Below are 13,134 nucleotides of genomic sequence, written 5' to 3' on the forward strand. Positions count from 1 at the left end.
AGTTTATGTTTACCCTGTGACCCCCTGTACAGGCCCCAGAGCCTCTCTTCATCTGGAGTCTGTCCAAATCCAAACGCTGTTCAAAAGGTCAGTCGGCCCCCACATGAAACACGACCCCGGCTCAGCCAGAACACGCCACAGTCACACAATCACCCCCACCCTCCACCGCCACGTCAGCACTTTCACAAACCTGCCTGGGCTTTAAAGACCCCACACACACACACACACACACACACACGCTACAAATGTCAATATATATTCAAAAATTGCATTAAAAAATCTATATTTAGTAGAAGAGACAAATCCAAGAAATCCTTGAAATATTCCAGAATCACTGAAACGTCCTCAAGTTGTTGAAATGTCCTAAAATCCACGGTAAATATTTATATTTACCGTGTGTGTGTGTGTGTGTGTGTGTGTGTGTGTGTGTGTTCCTCATCAATCCTCAGGAGGTTTTCGGGATACTTTGGGTTTTGGCGGCGTCTCCTCCATCAGCCAATCAGAGGCCACACAACAATAAACATAAACAAACTTTTACGAAATCGAGTTGGCGAAAACGTCTTTGCTTCAAAACTCGACGAGTGCGTCCTCTTGTTGTTTATTGTTGTGACCGATTCTGATTCATTTCATTCATTTAAAAAATATTATTCATTATTATTATTATTATTATTTTTTTACTCTCACTGAGTTTATTTTTTAAACCAACATCAGTCGGAATCATAACTCTCAAATATTCATTAATTTTCAAAATTTTAACCCGTTAAATGTGCCACGTTTCTGTCATGATGCCGCCATGATAAAGATAATGAATTATTTCTAATCTCCTCCTCCTCAGTGTGTGAGTGTAGCTGCTGACAGTCTGGGATATGTCAGTGTGTGAGTGTAGCTGCTGACAGTCTGGGATATGTCAGTGTGAGTGTAGCTGCTGACAGTCTGGGATATGTCAGTGTGTGAGTGTAGCTGCTGACAGTCTGGGATATGTTAGTGTGTGAGTGTAGCTGCTGACAGTCTGGGATATGTCAGTGTGTGAGTGTAGCTGCTGACAGTCTGGGATATGTCAGTGATCAGCAGCTACATTGACTGTGACAGGTCACCTAGTGGAAATAGCATGTATTTCCTCCATTTGCCAAATATGGTCAAAATGACCTCATCAGGTGGAAAATAGTCAAAATGACAAATTCAGAGTCAAAAGCCCAGAATGACACCCAGAAATAATACAAGTCCTGTTTTTCTGCTCTGATGGCTGTGGGATCAAAAATGTCAGTTTGAATGGGTTTCAATGGAGCATTTTTGGACCTGAACAGTCTGAATGTAACTATTTAGTTTCCACAGTGTATTTTAGACTTATTGTAGGAGCTGAGCTGCAAATTCACCGATTACACTCAGATACACAATCTGGACTACATTTAGGACACATGCATCAACACACACACAGTTATCACAACAGGAAGAAGAAAAGAGACTAAAATGAGACAAACAGTCACTAATGGTTAATGCATTTTTTTAAATGTCTATTTTTGAACTCGGAGTTTGTTGTTTGCGGTTTGAAGCCTCAGGACGACTCTGTGACTCTGTGATACACAAATGACATAAACAGATTTTATCTCTCGCCCGTGGAAGTGGAGATGGGAGGCGGCGTGCTGACGTCAGCTCTCACAGAGGAGCAGGGCGAGGAAGACCAGGAGGGTTCAAAGGTTGGTGTTTGATTTAGGAAACAACCCAAATATTGAACAAGTTGTGTTGGAAGTGCTGAGCAGCTGTTACACATTTACAAGAAGATGTTTGGCGAGGAAGCGGCCCTGTGCTGCTGCTGCTGCTGCTGCTGCTGCTGCGGGGGATATTTAATTACAAAGCAGATCTGAGGAAGACGATCCGGGCCCCCCAACACGGCCGAGAGCCCGGCCCCGCCCTGCGCAGCACAAACCACACTGTATTTAAGGGCTAACGCTCAAAGCTGAGGCTAAACAGAGGGGCCGGAAGGATGGGAGCGCTCCTCTTTAAAGAGCAGACCTCGCACACGTTTGCCAAAAAGCAGATGAAACGACGAGGCTTAAGGGAAGAGAAAAAAAAGCTCTGCCAAAAGTTGATGCTCCGCAGACCGGATGAAGGACACAGTCAAGTTCTGTCTCCGTGAAAAGCTCTTTAATCAAAATCAAAGTGAGGAAAAAGAAAAGTTCAAACACAAAGGGCAACAAACAGGCAGGATTTATAAAATAATACCGACTTTAAAGACGAACTTCACAGATACAGAGAGCGTCCTCACATGAAACGTCTGTCTCTGCAGGAGAAAGACGCAAAGACTTTGAAATCAGCGCAACGTGACCAAAGAAAACAGAGGAAAGGGACGCTGTCTCGCTCAAGAAGTACAAAACCTACAACTACCAGAATGCACTGCACCTACCGGACCAATCAATGGTCCTACTGGGGATGACCCAATGACCCCTGTTTGATCAACAGGCTCTATTTTGATGCTGTTTTATGTCTCACACCTTATGGACACTAAAAGGACAAAATCAATTCAAAGTGTCAATCACTTTATTTTTATTGTGAATTAGAAAATGTTTGGGGGGCCACCAGGGGCCCTATCAGGGGCCAGATTTGGCCTGTGGGCCTTAAGTTGAGTCTCCCAGCTCTAAACCGTCAGCTCTACTGTAACTCTGCCTCTCGGCCAGCCAACAGTCCGGCCTGCTGCTCTCAGGTTATAAAGTGATCCCCCTCCTCCTCCGTGGCCTTTACTTCCTGCCAGCTCATTGACGTGGCAAATCCAGCGTCCCGCTCTGTTTACCCTCCAGCAGGGATCTCCAGGCAACAGGCCGCGGCTCTCGGCGCTGGCTGCTATATTTGGGCCTTCGCTCCGTAAACCTCTTTTCCAGATAAAGAGCAAACACAGCGCCGGCCGCGTTCCTTTCTTGGTGCTGGCTGCTGGGAGTTCGCTGATTAATGGCACAGGAGCCTCAGCCCGCCTCGACGGCTAATTATAGAGAGTGCAGCTGCTGGGTTTGACCCGCCGCCGTCCCTCCGTGCACCACCGACACACCACGCACACTTCACACGCTCCCTCCCTCCCTCTGGGTTTTGTAACACCCGCAAACGAAATAAACAACAAAAACAATAAACCACAAAGGTGATACAAATCTGCAGCTTTTAATGTAATAATCCCACAAACGTAATACGAAATTTCCGGTCTGGAAAACATATCTATATGTCAAACAGAAGGGACATCATCTGACGTCCAATGATGACAATAATAAATGACAATAATCAAATAATAACAATAATAAATATATATTGAAAAGTAAGAAATAGGTAGGTGGTGTTTAGAGGGCTGGGAGGTGGTTATGAGGTATGTGAAGGTTATTGAATATTATAAAAACAGTTATTTATTTAAAATTATGTGACAGGAAAAAAACATTTCATATTGTTATTTTAATTTTTTATTAAGGTCTGTTTGTTTTTGAGCATCATATTCAGACAGGAAGTGAACATCAGACTCCTGCATGAAAGTCCAGGGTTTGTTTGATCAGTCACCCTAAAGGTCTCAGTCTTGTTGGACAAAAGACAGAAATCTCTCGCTCTACATTGGCGGTAAACCTGCGAGAAAGTTTGGCTTTATCAAATTTTGGATCTGACTGATATATTTGCTGAATCAGCATCAATGTTTATTTCCTCACAGTGAAAACTCGGTCCATCAGGGCAAATCCTGCTGTCTACATACTTTTGGCCACATACTTTGTAGTTTTTACATCAGACTTTTCAGGCAGTTATGAGGTCTAAAAATCGCTTTCTTTGATGACATAAAGTGTGTTATCCTCTCGTTTCTGCAGCGTCTCTCTGCGACCAGCTGACCTTTACTCTGTGAAATTATTACAAATCTTATCGGGGAATTACGACATTCACTCTGTGGCAATGTGTGTCTACTCAGGACAGAGTGTGTAACGTGTGTGTGTGTGTGTGTGTGTGTGTGTGTGTGTGTGTGTGTGTGTACAGGGCTGTTATTGAGACAAAGTCCAGAGGGGATGATGTGTGTGCAGGGTCGAGCTTTGGTTAGTCGTACAATAACAAACACGTGATTGGGGGACGCTCCGCTGCTCTTTACACACATTTCAGCTCTGTGTGTGTGTGTGTGTGTGTGTGTGTGTGTGTGTGTGTGTGTTGTCCTGCTGACAGAAGCTCATTTAACCAAATGTCAAACTGTTTACAGCAGGGAAACGCAACTGGCTTTGCCCGGGGGCCACATTTACAAAATGACAGGAGGCCGGGGACCCCATATTTTCAGATCATTTCTATTTTTATTTAGGATTTCAGATCATTTCTATTTTTATTTGGACTTTTATCAGATTTTAGGGTATTTCCTGGATTTTAGGATATTTCTAGGATTTTGTGACAATTCCAGGATTTTAGGACATTTCTCAGATTTCAGGACATTTTTAGGATTTTAGGATGTTACTGTGATTTTGTGATAATTCCAGGATTTTAGGACATTTTTACAATTTTAGGAGGATTTTAAAATGTTTCTAGGATTTTAGGGTGTTTCTTGGATTTTAGGACATTTTTATGAATTTGCGACATTTCTATGATTTTAGGACTTTTCTTGGATTTAAGGATGTTTTCAGGATTTTAGGGTGTTTCTACAATTTTGGGACATTTCCAGGAATTTTAGGACATTTTCAGTATTTATGGACATTAGGCTCCTCGCTAGGACCTCTGTCAGGGAGCGGGGGATCTTCTACCAAGACTTTTTCTGATCAACAAGCTCTATTTTGATGCTGTTTTATGCACTCTGACGCCTTATGGAGACTAAAAGTACAAAAACAATTCCCAGAGTGAATCACTTTATTGTCACTGTGAATTACCCTATCGGGGGCAGGATTTGGCGTACAGGCCATAAGTTGAGTATCACTGGTTTACACCATGTGATGTACGTGACTGTGTGTGTGACTCAGGCCCACATGAGATCTTTACAAACGTCCCAGGATGCATCCCTGTGGAACGCCAGAGCTCAGACAAAACAAGCCGGTTTTATCCCTGCAAGCCAGAAATTGTAGATTTGTGCCCCCCAGAGAGGAGGATGCACCGGATTAACATCCAGATGAGGAGGCGCGTGTCGAGATTCCCCCTCTGACTGGCAGTCAGCTGATAGCAGGCGGATAAATGCAGGCAGTGTGGAGGCAGGGAAAATCAGGTCAGAGCCGCTCCGAAACAAGGACACACATTTTATTTCCTCCCCGCTGCTGTTCCAGAGAGGGGAGGGAAAACGAGTGGAAAACAGGATTTATAGTCTGGGTTATTTTCATTGGAGTCATGAGGTTTCCAGGCTGCTGTTCTTCCTCGGCGTGCTCCAGCAGTATGTCACCTCGCTGACAAAAAGTCCACGAACCCCGGGGGACTCTGAGAGGACTCTGTAGCCAGCTGCAGGAAAACACCTCCGCTTTTAAAGTCTCACCTTCCCTTTTAGTTTTTTGGCAAACTCTTAACGAGGCCACGTCATCAGTCATCATGTCAGTGGGCCGAGTTTCCGACGGCACCGCTCGGCGGGACGTACGTCAGCCTCAACATGTGGTTTTCGGAGAGCAGGGAAAAGTGACAGATTTCTGGAGGCTTCGGAGGAAGAACAGACGTGTTTAAAGTCCCACAAACGTCTCCTGAATCTGACATTCAGTGCAATTACAGGAACTCACCTGCGGCTGAGCGATACGGCTTTAAAATGATATCACGATATTTTTAAGCTATATCGCGATACACGATATATATCTCAATATGTTGAGATGTCTTTTAAACTACAGTAAACTACTTCATGGAAACAAAAATTACACACCGTCAAATATGTTGACAAAATGCATCAATTTATTAAGAAAAAAAAACATTTTCCTAGTATAATGCATTGTAAAAAGTGTAAAAGTCAATGTAAAATAATAGAAATCTGAAAATAAAAACGTCATATAATAAACATAAAAATAAAAAACAAGAAGGAAACGTCTGTATAGAATTTATGGTAAAAGAAAAGATTCATGTTAAATTATAAAAATCCGAAAATAAAATGAACTTAATAACTCATACAAATAAACAAGACATAAAAACAATAATGAATCTAGAAAAAAATGTTTTTAAATTAATTTAATAGAATTACATTATAACGAAAATACTAAAATGCATTGTATTAAAAATAAAAATGTATAAAATTAAATTGGGTTTTTAGAGAAGCAATTTAACTCAAAAAATGTCTACTGTGTGGTTGCAATGCCTGTTAAGGGGTTAAAAAGGGGGACCTAAAGCTGCAGCTGGAGCTGTCTGATTGGCTGGTGAGGTCACTGATCCTGCCCACTGTCACACCTGTTCACTGACACACACACACACACACACACACACCTATATATTCATCTTCATCACTCTGTGCACGTTTCTGTCCTCTGGAGGACTTTTTTCCTTCTCCTCCTTCTTGCGTCTTCTTCTGCATGATTAATGTGGTCCTTCGCCGCCACGCCCCACCGCCGCCTATTTATAGAGCGCCATGTCAGGGAGAGCCGGCGTCCTTTGTTGGGCACAATTCACATGATGGATGAAATCATCTCAAAATCCTCCTCCTCCTCCTCCCTCCATCCCGCGCTGGGCTCTGATATCAGCGTGAACTGAAAGCCTCTTTTTCATCACGCAGGAAAAAACAAACCAAAAAAATAAAACTGCCAAAGCTGCCTCAGAGAGTTTTTTTTATTTCTCAAATTCTCCAAACTGGATTTGGAGTGAGGAAGACGAGGAATCTGCCGCTCTGTTTGTCTTTGAGAGGTGAAGGACACCACGTTTTGTTCCCAAAACACGAGACGTTATTCTGCCTCATAAAGCTGTAGTTTCATTATGTTAAACTATTTTTTATATATTTTTATATTCTGTATTATAAAAACACATTATATCATATTTAATTTTTCACTGTTTGTCTCATTTTATTCTCTTTTCTTCTTCCTGTTGTGATAACTGTGTGTGTGTTGATGCATGTGTCCTAAATGTAGTCCAGATTGTGTATTTGAGTGTAATCAGTGAATTTGCAGCTCAGCTCCTACAATAAGTCTAAAATACACTGTGGAAACTAAATAGTTACATTCAGACTGTTCAGGTCCAAAAATGCTCCATTGAAACCCATTCAAACTGACATTTTTGATCCCACAGCCGTCAGAGCAGAAAAACAGGACTTGTTTTATTTCTGGGTGTCATTCTGGGCTTTTGACTCTGAATTTGTCATTTTGACTATTTTCCACCTGATGAGGTCATTTTGACCATATTTGGCATATGGAGGAAATACATGCTATTTCCACTAGGTGACCTGTCACAGTCAATGTAGCTGCTGATCACTGACATATCCCAGACTGTCAGCAGCTACACTCACACACTGACAGATCCCAGACTGTCAGCAGCTACATTAATACAAACTCAATGAAAGTATAAAATCATATTAATGAAACATATTTTTTTACAGCCTGATTTTAATATCTACATTTTGTGTGCGGAGCGATTCGAGTGCGTGTGATATTAAAGCAGGCCCTAAAGGGTTAAAATGCCAACATGCTCAGATGTTACTGACCTGCTCAGCAGTAGATGTCCACTGGCTACGTCAAGCTCCCAAAATATTGGCCGAATATTGGCTCCGAGAGGCTTATCGTCGTTGGTTCTGAGGTTGGTAGGAACCAAAATTACCCTGAAGAAAAGGAGACATGAAACAGCAACATCAATGTTACAAATTCAACTACAGAAATAAAGTAAAACCAACACGATCTCATCCCTTTGCAGTGGACTTCTGCGTCCACGTATTTCACTCAACAACAGGACGCGCTGGGACGACACTGCGCGTGGTTTTGTTTAGACAACCAATGCCACAACATCAACAAATGCTCATGCGAGCACAGATGTTTAGGATTAGAGGAAGGAGGCTCACGGTGAAGCGTAGAAAAAAACCATCACATTCAGACAGGAAGCAGACGCCAGACTCCTGCATGAAAGTCCAGGCTTTGTTGGACCTATCCACTGTCCCTCCTGACCTGTGGGAACCTTCAGGCTTCTTATGTTACATCGTTTCCGGCAGCGTTTCAACCTGACGCCGTCCTGCGCGGTATCATGCGGACACGACATGTGGCTTTTGGGATCTTACACCAAAAACACAGGAAAAGTGGTAGAATTTGAGACTTCGGAACGGGAACAGACTGGAGTTTCTGTAGGCGAGTTTCCATTAAAGATTTGCGCTAAACTTGAGCGATATTTCTGATATGTGGATAAAACTCAACGTGGAGCTGACTGTGTTTCCACTGAGTGACGTCATGTGACTTCTCCTCCGGTGATAACATCCCAGTAACCATGGCGACGGATGTTCAAAACATCAGCAGCTTTATTTCTATTGCAGCCACCAAACTAGCCGTCATTATTTTAATCCGAGGCCACGTAGGCGTGTTATGGAGCCGTGATGGAAAGGCGAGCTCCTTATACGTGGGAGCGGCCACAAACGAGGGATTTCTGGGAGATGTAGTCCACGATTTCACAGAGGAATCATGGATTCAAAACCTCATAGCATCATGTGACCTAGAAAAGACAAATATTGGACAAATATGACTATTTACAATCACCTGAAATACCTCCTCACGGGACCTCAAAATCTTTTTAGTGATACTTTATTGCAAAATTGTTCCCATTGGACGTTTTTAATATTCACTGTTTCACTTTGCACAGTTTTCGGGTCAATGGAAACCCGCCTCCTCTCCCTCTCTGTTTCTCTTCTGCCTCGTCAGCGCCGTTTCATCTGGCGGTGAGGCGGAAGTGCAGACATGTGTTTCTAATCCCGCCGCAGGTCAGAGCCAATCAGCCGGCCCGACTCTGATCATTTCAAAGGCTCCGACACACACACACACAAACACACACACACACACACACACACACACACACACACAGCCAGCGTTTGCCCTGCAGCTTGTTTCACTTCGTGTCTCCTCAGTCGGAGGGTGGAGCTGCGACGTGTCCGTCACACATCAGAGGGCAGCGGCTATTTGGAGTTTTCGACCTCCGGCACCTTTTGTGTCTGAGGCGGACCACCCGATTGGCTGCTGAGCTGGTGACCTTTGACCCCAAACTTCCTGTCCACTCTGGACTCTGAAACATTGAGACTTTTTTCTGGTTGACACATAAAAATGCTGCTGTTTTATGTTTTAGTGCTCAAGGTTTCGTTATATGACCTGATGGATTTCACGCTGCCTGCAGGAACTTATTGGAAATGTAATATTTACGAGTTACGAGCACACGGACAGCCCTGGAAAAAAACGTATAAAAATCATTGTTAATGTATAAAAGTTTTAAAAGCTCGATAGTGAAAAGTGCTTTTGTGCACAGAGCAGTATGAGTTTGATTATGTGACACTGCACAAAAAAAGTATAAAAATCACTGTTGCTGCTAATATTTGACATATCCCAGACTAATCATCCAAAAAAAAAAAAAATTAAAAAATCAGCTTAGCATGTTATATATTAAAAATAATAAATGTTAACTAAAACATAGAGGCATTTAAAAGGTCAAAATTCTAAAAATGAATGAATATTTGATATTTATGGAAAAAACTCAACGAAAGTAGAAAACGATATTAATTTTTTTTAAAGTTTGATTTTAAAAAGTGCATTTTGTGTGCAGTGCGGTGCGAGTGTGTGTGATATTAAAGCGTGCTATGAGGGTAAACTTATTAAGTTTTTAAAAAAGTGATTCCTGTCAGAAATGAAGACAAAAAAAGTTTTTAAAGATGTGATTGAATTTTGACTTTGTTTTTATCACACCTGACGAGACGAATCACCAAAACTGCAGCAGCACTCAGCTCACAGAGAAAAGTGAATCTCCTCAATCACCAAAAAACAACAACAACGAAGGAGAGGCCCGCGGGTGTTAAAGCGCAGAGGAAGAGTCGGTGAGGGACGGCCGTGCTCGTCTCCTCCTGCTGTTACGAAAGCAGCCGCCTGTGAACAAAACTTCCTCTGAATTTTCACCATCTTCACAGATCAAAGACTCGTCCCTGTTTTCTGCTGCAGGCTGTGAAATATGACTTTATTCCTCCGCCCACTCTCCATCCATGCATACCAATCTGACAGCTCCAATATTAACCACCGCGCGCGCGCGTGTGTGTGTGTGTTGTGCCGTGCCTCTGGCTGCAGCTGTATGTATATATATATATATATATATATATATATATATATACACATATTGCAGTTCTCAGCTCGGAGCGTTGTCTTTCTAAACTTTGGTTGCGCTTCCCGTCTCGTGTTGCGTAAGAGCTGCAGCCCACGCAGCCCGGAGCCCAGAAACAAAAACCCCAGAGGAGGGAGGGACGGACCGCTTTCACCACACTTAAAGGAGCGATCCCAAAAACCACCTTCCTCTCATTTCGTCTCTCTCGCTGCGAATTAAAACGATCTGACCGACCTGCTTCACCTCCAAAATATCTTGACGACTGAAATGATATTTGTTGAAAATATTCACAATCTATCTGACGACGTTGTCGTGCCAAGTCTTCACACGCTGCCTTTTTGCAGGGGTCCTTCTGCGCCTGCTGTTTTTGGGATGCTGCGGCCGTGACGTCAACACAAACACACGATGCTGCACGTGCTTACGTTTAGACGACAACGGCACACGGCGAGCAACGTGGGACGCCAACAAACGCACAACTAAACTTTAATGTTCCGAACCATCGCCATGTACACGGCTCCTCCGACATAAGGCGTATAATAACGCCACGACCGGTTCTGTCCGGCTGTGATGCGGCGAATCATATGCACACGAAGGGTGCCTTTGGCTCCTTACACAAAAAACAACCTCAGGAAGACAAAAAAAATAAGACACTAAACAACCTCAAAGAGACCCAAAATGACCTCAGACACAAAACTCAGAAGACAGAAAACAACCTAAAAGGGACACAAAACTACCTCAGAGACAGAAAACGACCTCAAAAAGATACAAAACGACCTCAAAGAGACTCAAAATGACCTCAGACACAAAACAGCCTCAAAAGACATGAAACTACCTCGAAGCAGTCAGAAAACAACCACAAAGAGACAGTTAAAGACCTCAAAAGACACAAAAGACTGCAACTGACTCAAAGATAAAAAACGACCTTAAAGAGACAGAAAATGATCACTTTGAGGTCGTTTCGTACGTAGAGTCCAGCTGAGGTGTTTACATCACGGAAAAACTGAACCTCTAATCAAAGATCTGTATTATCATAGTATTTAACTTTATTACATTAATTTAACTTTGCTGTAAAAGCGTCAAGAGGAGCTGGGTCTAGTTGAGGTGGGTCTAGTTGAGCTGGGTCTAGTTGAGGTGGGTCTAGTTGAGCTGGGTCTAGTTGAGCTGGGTCTAGAGGAGCTGGGTCTAGTTGAGCTGGGTCTAGTTGAGGTGGGTCTAGTTGAGCTGGGTCTAGTTGAGCTGGGTCTAGAGGAGCTGGGTCTAGTTGAGCTGGGTCTAGTTGAGGTGGGTCTAGTTGAGCTGGGTCTAGTTGAGGTGGGTCTAGTTGAGCTGGGTCTAGTTGAGCTGGGTCTAGAGGAGCTGGGTCTAGTTGAGCTGGGTCTAGAGGAGCTGGGTCTAGTTGAGCTGGGTCTAGTTGAGCTGGGTCTAGTTGAGCTCGGTCTAGTTGAGGTGGGTCTAGTTGAGCTGGGTCTAGTTGAGCTGGGTCTAGTTGAGCTGGGTCTAGTTGAGCTGGGTCTAGAGGAGCTGGGTCTAGTTGAGCTGGGTCTAGTTGAGCTGAGTCTAGAGGAGCTAAGTCTAGTTGAGCTGGGTCTAGTTGAGCTGGGTCTAGTTGAGCTGGGTCTAGAGGAGCTGGGTCTAGAGGAGCTGGGTCTAGTGGAGCTAAGTCTAGTTGAGCTGGGTCTAGTTGAGCTAAGTCTAGTTGAGCTGGGTCTAGTTGAGCTGGGTCTAGTTGAGCTAAGTCTAGTTGAGCTGGGTCTAGTGGAGCTGGGTCTAGTGGAGCCGTGCTGTAGTGTGCGGTGGAAATGAGGCCGTTTTTTAGTGAATTTTGGGCCTTGCTGGGTGAAATGAGATAAGATGTTGTGATGCGTTTCCCAGCAGGATGAACTCTGCAGCCTCCACCTGATCCCGCTCCATTCATCGCGTCTTCCCGCAGGCGCTGCAGGATTTCCACCGCGACCCGACGGCTTCGCGTGCTCTCATCTTTTTCCCAAACTGAAAAAAGAAAGACCCAGCCCTCCTTTAATAACAGCCTGTGCAGGGAAGCTCAGATCCCTACAGGAGCAGGCAGAGACTCCTCTGTCACTGTTAGCTGTGAACATCTGGTTCCCAGCCATGATTCATGGAGCAGCGCCTCCCTCCTGCCCTCCTCCTCCTCCTCCTCCTCCTCCTCCTCCTCCGTGGTCGGGGATGGGATCAGGTTTTGTGGGAAGGGGAAAAAACGCTTCGGTGTCAGTCGCAGCCTCATGGAAAGTTCTCTGGCGGGCCAGAGGCAGGATATGTTTAGATGGTGGCGGTGAGGGGGAGGAGTGGGAGGAGGAGGGAGGAGGAGGGAGGAGGAGGAGGTGCATATTTGAGAGAGGGGATGTTTGAGTCCGGGCACTTCGCCAGCAGAGGGGGTGGCAACGTCTTATTTTAGCAGGATGGATTTTTGTTCTTGTTAAAAATCATTTTTTTTAAGCAATAGAAACTTTATTTTAAATTTTTAATTATTATTAAAATTATTTTAATTTTGACAAATCTTTCCACTCCCAAAAACATGCTCACAATCCCAAAATGTCCTCAGGAGTACGAAACGTCCTAACTTATACAAACGTCCCCACCTGCTGAAAATGCCAAAAATAAACTGTCAAAACATCGTCAGTTTTCACAGCTGTTCAGTCTCACATTTGCCTAAAATGTCCCAAAGTTTCAAATGTGTATAATTTCCAAAAATACTCAAACTTTTCCAAAAAACAAAAGACCACTTCTCAAAAAATGTCTTCTCTAAAAAACTCTCGAAAAACACTTTCACCTGCAAATTTTGTCCTCATGTTTTGAAAATGCCTAACATTTAAAAATGTCCTTAATTTCCAAAATTTCTGCCAGCAAACTTCCCCAAATTACAAAAACATAAAGGTCCCCGCTTCGCAAAAATGTCCTTGCTTATAACAAATAGTT

General features: G+C 43.5%; 1 long non-coding RNA gene and 1 pseudogene across 1 annotated transcript in view; both read right to left on the reverse strand.

Moving 5' to 3' along the window:
* The window catches only part of LOC148190083 (uncharacterized), a 29,093-nt gene that overhangs the window by 13,569 nt on the left and 2,390 nt on the right, over positions 1 to 13,134 (reverse strand). The window contains exon 2 of the long non-coding RNA XR_015776117.1: positions 7,571 to 7,684. This is a non-coding gene — a long non-coding RNA (uncharacterized LOC148190083). The remainder of the gene's footprint in view (positions 1 to 7,570; positions 7,685 to 13,134) is intronic.
* Positions 11,256 to 12,442, reverse strand: LOC148190084 (uncharacterized; annotated as a pseudogene).

The sequence above is a fragment of the Plectropomus leopardus genome, chromosome 3 (assembly GCF_026936395.1).
Source record: "Plectropomus leopardus strain MGB_pleo_1.0 chromosome 3, ASM2693639v1, whole genome shotgun sequence".
In the NCBI taxonomy this organism is placed as follows: domain Eukaryota; kingdom Metazoa; phylum Chordata; class Actinopteri; order Perciformes; family Serranidae; genus Plectropomus; species Plectropomus leopardus.